Genomic DNA, 4,300 nt, shown 5'->3' on the forward strand with positions numbered 1-4,300 from the left:
ACTACGCGAGGATCCCGGTTGATCCTAATCACAAGATATAGAAACATGTAATAATCAATTATTTCTTAGATCAAAATGCCACACAAAAGGGCCCACAAAAACAACAGGCCTAAGGCCAGAGGAGGAGGCCTCAAAAGAAGGTTGGCCCATATCAAGTGGCTGCGCCGAGAGGCAGTGAGAGAAGGAAGAGGTCTTTCACCCCTTCTCCCAAAGGTGGTCTCCACGGTGACCATCAGGGAGGCAGAACCGGAGGTCATCACTATTGATGATTCCCCCATGAGGACGTCGATGGACCCAATACCCCCATTTCGCCCTTCAATACCCGAGGAGGTACTCTCCCATTCCCCTCCTGTATATTACCCCCCTCCCGTTCAATTCCAACCCTCTCCTCAACCTTCCACCTCCCAAGTTCCCTCCGTCATCCCTCCACCCCCAGGTGTCGTGGAGATTTTGAATACGGGGTCAGCGACTAAGGTCCCAGACCACACAGAGCTGACGCCCGAATTTTTAAAATGGTTCGATGACCTCTATCAGAGTGGTTACGACCTCACGTTCATCCTGGACGACCCCTCCTACTCAATCCTCGAATATTCCTTTCCTCCATACTAATCCTTCCAAAATTCCTTTCCTTAATCCTATCCTTCCTTGTACATCCTTCCTTGTAAATATTCCTTATTTTCTATTTCTTTTATATACATATATATATATACATATTATTTTTAAGTATAAGTAAATGTTTTTTTTTTCCTAATACAATCAATTCTTTTATATTTTCTGTTATTATTATTCTCATCTTTTATTTTACTTTTCTTTTACGCCAAATAGGCTATATATTTTATTTTATTTTATTATTTCCAAACCATTTTATTTTTATTTTTTCCAAAACGGTACATTTTATTTTATTTTTCTTTTCCTCCGCATTTCAAGACACCCGTACCCTGTGTTAAGAAATGTAATCATTTCTTCATATAAGGGGGGAGGTGTAACGTCCCACGATTTTTCGCGCGTTTCCTATTCCCAATTCCACTAGTAAACCTCAAAATCACTCCACTAAAGTCTATCAAACTCAACTCCTACCCCATCTCCTCAATCACCGATCACCTTGATGTTGCACCTTAGCGGTCAACAACACAGGATGATCAATACAAACCTCCACCTCGCTGATGTACCTTAGCGGTCCCCATCACGAGATGATCGTTTCAAAACCCTCTTCGCCTATTCGTCTTACAAGGCACGAATCATTCCCTCCAAAAACAAATTCAAACAAGTCCCTCATTACAAATCCCTCTTAAATCGAGACCAAGTCTCAACCCCCTCTTTACGACTCATGAAGTCCAAGCCACTCTAATAACCCCTTTCCCGTAAAACACCCGAAATCCATTCGATGAGTTGAGTATCTCTTTTCGCAGTCATAAAAACCCCAGAAACCTAATTGCGACGTATATTTGGCGTACGTGACATAAATACGTCTATTAATAGACGTACCGTTTGTAAAAACCCCGGAAGTCCTACTGCGTCTTAAACCGAAATGTGTCAAGGTCTTTACCGCGCGTACCCCACAATACTCCTGTGAAAGTACATAAATATGAGGTCCTGACAGGCCGAGTCCTCTTTCTTCGACAGAAATCACTCTTCGGTAGAAGTCTTACTTGAAATCTATCTTTAAAGTGTTAATATTAAACTCAGTGTTCGACGATCACTGTAAGCCATTTATATTACTTAATATTATTGTGCATATCACCACCATACCATACTATTCAATTATTTTGTTTATAACTGCTTATCGCAATCTTACAATTCTATTATTTCATTTATAACTGCTTATCGCAATCTTACTATTCAATTATTTCGTTTAAAACTGCTTATCGCAATCTTACAATTCTATTATTTCATTTATAACTGCTTATCGCAATCTTACTATTCTATTATTTTGTTTATAACTGCTTATCGCAATCTTACTATTCTATTATTTTGTTTATAACTGCTTATCGCAATCTTATCATATTATTATTATTAACGATCATTATTAAACGACTTATATTGTATCTCATGTCCATATATATATATTAAATGTTATAACCATATTACAAATATTGTGCCAATGCTAAAAGCCCCCTCGCACGATTATAATAACCGATTAACGAAGTTAATAAATCGCTTTGTTTAAAATCTTGCTTCAAGTTATTTGTGTTCAACCATTAGTTACGAACGTACTAAGATACAAACCAACGAGTCGGCGAAACAGCTGATCGCGGATCGCGAACTCGAGAACAGTGACAGTGTTTACTAACATTCCCTTGCATAGCTGCACGTATAGACGAATTTCTCAAGAAATATTACGAGGAAACTTTTTGTGCCTATGCAACGGTAAATCTGATATTACGTAAACCAAAACAAAGTGCTAACGGGTGTTCCCCAAATACGCTCTAGCCTTTAAAACCTTCCCTGGTCGACTAGTGTGCTGGATTATAGATTCGCGCCTGGCGTTCCTCCCTGTAAAACGATTAGTGTGCTGGATTATAGATTCGCGCCTGAATTCCTTCAAAATCCTCAGTATGCTGGATTCAAGATTCGCGCCTGACGTTCCTCTCCTTCCAAACCCTCAGTGTGACGGATTCAATATTCGCGCCTAAGTTCCTTCCAAACCCTCAGTGTGACGGATTTAATATTCGCGCCTGGTCTTCCCCCAAAAATCTCAGAGTGCTGGATTTTAGATTCGCGCCTGTCTTTCTCCTTTCCTAATGTCATCGTTCCCAAAAGACCTCATCCGGGACGTGACATTTTTTTATTTTTTTAAATATTTATTTGTTTATTTTTTTATTTTTCTTTTAAATTTTTGTATATTTTTTTATTTTAAATTTTTTTATATTTTAAAATTTTTTTACATTTTTAATTTTTTTTTTAAAAATTTTTTTAATTTTTTTTAAAGAAATTGTTTTAATTTTTTAACAATTTTTAAATTTTTGTTTTTCTTTTATTTTACTTTTTTAATTTTTTTAAATTTAAAATTTTTTTTAATTTTCTTATAATTTTTTTTTTAAATTACTTAAATTTTTTAAAATTTTTTTAAAATTTTTAATTTTTTTTTAAAAATTTTTTTAATTTTATTTGAAAATTTAAAGAAATTTTTTTCAATTTTTTTATATTTTCTCAATTTTTTTAAAAAAATTTTATTTAATTTTTTAAAATTTAAAAAAAAAATTTTTTTTAAATTTTTTTAAAAATTTTATTTTTTTTAAATTTTTTTAAAAATTAAAATTTTTTTTCAAAAAATTAAAAAAAAATTAAAAAAACGTTTTTTGAAATAAAAAGAAATAATTTTAAAAAAATTAAAATTTTTTTTTAAATTTAAAAAAAAATTAACGTAAAGAAAATTTAAAAAAAATTTAGATTAAAATTTTTTTTTGAATTTTAAAAATATAAACAAAATTAAAAAAAATTTTGTAAAAATTTAAAAAAAAATTAAAAAAAATTTTTAAATTTAAAAAAAAAATATAAAAAAATTTAAAAAATTAAATAAAAATTTTAAAAAAATTAAATTAAAATTTTAAAAAAAATTGAGAAAAAAATTTAAAATTTTTTTTAAAACGTTTAAAAAATTGTTAAAAAATTAAAACAAAATTTTAAAAAATTTAAAAAAGTAAAATAAAACAAAAATAAAAAATTTAAAAAAAATAAATAAATTAAAATTTTTTTTCTAAAAATTTAAAAAAAAATTAAAAAAAATTTTAAATTTAAAAAAAAATTATAAAAAAATTTTAAAAATTAAATAAAAAATTAAAAAAAAATTAAATAAAAATATAAAAAAATTTAAAAAAATTTTTAAAAATTAAATAAAAATTTTAAAAAATTTTCAAAAAAATTTAAAAAAATTAAAAAAAAATAAAAAAGTTAAAAAAAAAAAAAAAAATTATAAGAAAATTAAAAAAAAACATTTAAAATTTAAAAAAATTAAAAAAGTAAAATAAAAGAAAAATAAAAATTTTAAAAAAATTTAAAAATTGTTGAAAAATTAAAACAAATTTTTTAAAAAATATAAAAAAATTAAATAAAAATTTACAAATTTTCAAAAAAAAATTAAAAAAATTTTTAAATTTTTTTTAAAAAAATATAAAAAATAAAAAAGTAAAAAAATTTTAAAATATAAAAAAAAATTTAAAATAAAAAAAAATATACAAAAATTTAAAAGAAAAATAAACAATTAAAAATTAAAAAAATAAGAATTTAAAACAAAAATAAATAAAAAATTTTTTTAAATTAAAATAAAATAAAAAATAAAGAAAATTTTTTAATTTAAATT

The 4,300-nt window shown here is 27.1% G+C and overlaps 1 long non-coding RNA gene across 1 annotated transcript; it reads right to left on the bottom strand.

The window, feature by feature from the left end:
• Positions 1 to 862: 862 nt before the first annotated feature.
• LOC143378319 (uncharacterized) lies at positions 863 to 1,433 on the bottom strand. Its single transcript, XR_013088181.1, has 2 exons — positions 1,170 to 1,433; positions 863 to 1,114 (listed from the first exon to the last, which is right to left on the bottom strand). It is a non-coding gene; the product is annotated as an uncharacterized LOC143378319 (long non-coding RNA).
• Positions 1,434 to 4,300: the final 2,867 nt, after the last annotated feature.

Source organism: Andrena cerasifolii, unplaced genomic scaffold, assembly GCF_050908995.1.
Source record: "Andrena cerasifolii isolate SP2316 unplaced genomic scaffold, iyAndCera1_principal scaffold2892, whole genome shotgun sequence".
Taxonomy (NCBI): domain Eukaryota; kingdom Metazoa; phylum Arthropoda; class Insecta; order Hymenoptera; family Andrenidae; genus Andrena; species Andrena cerasifolii.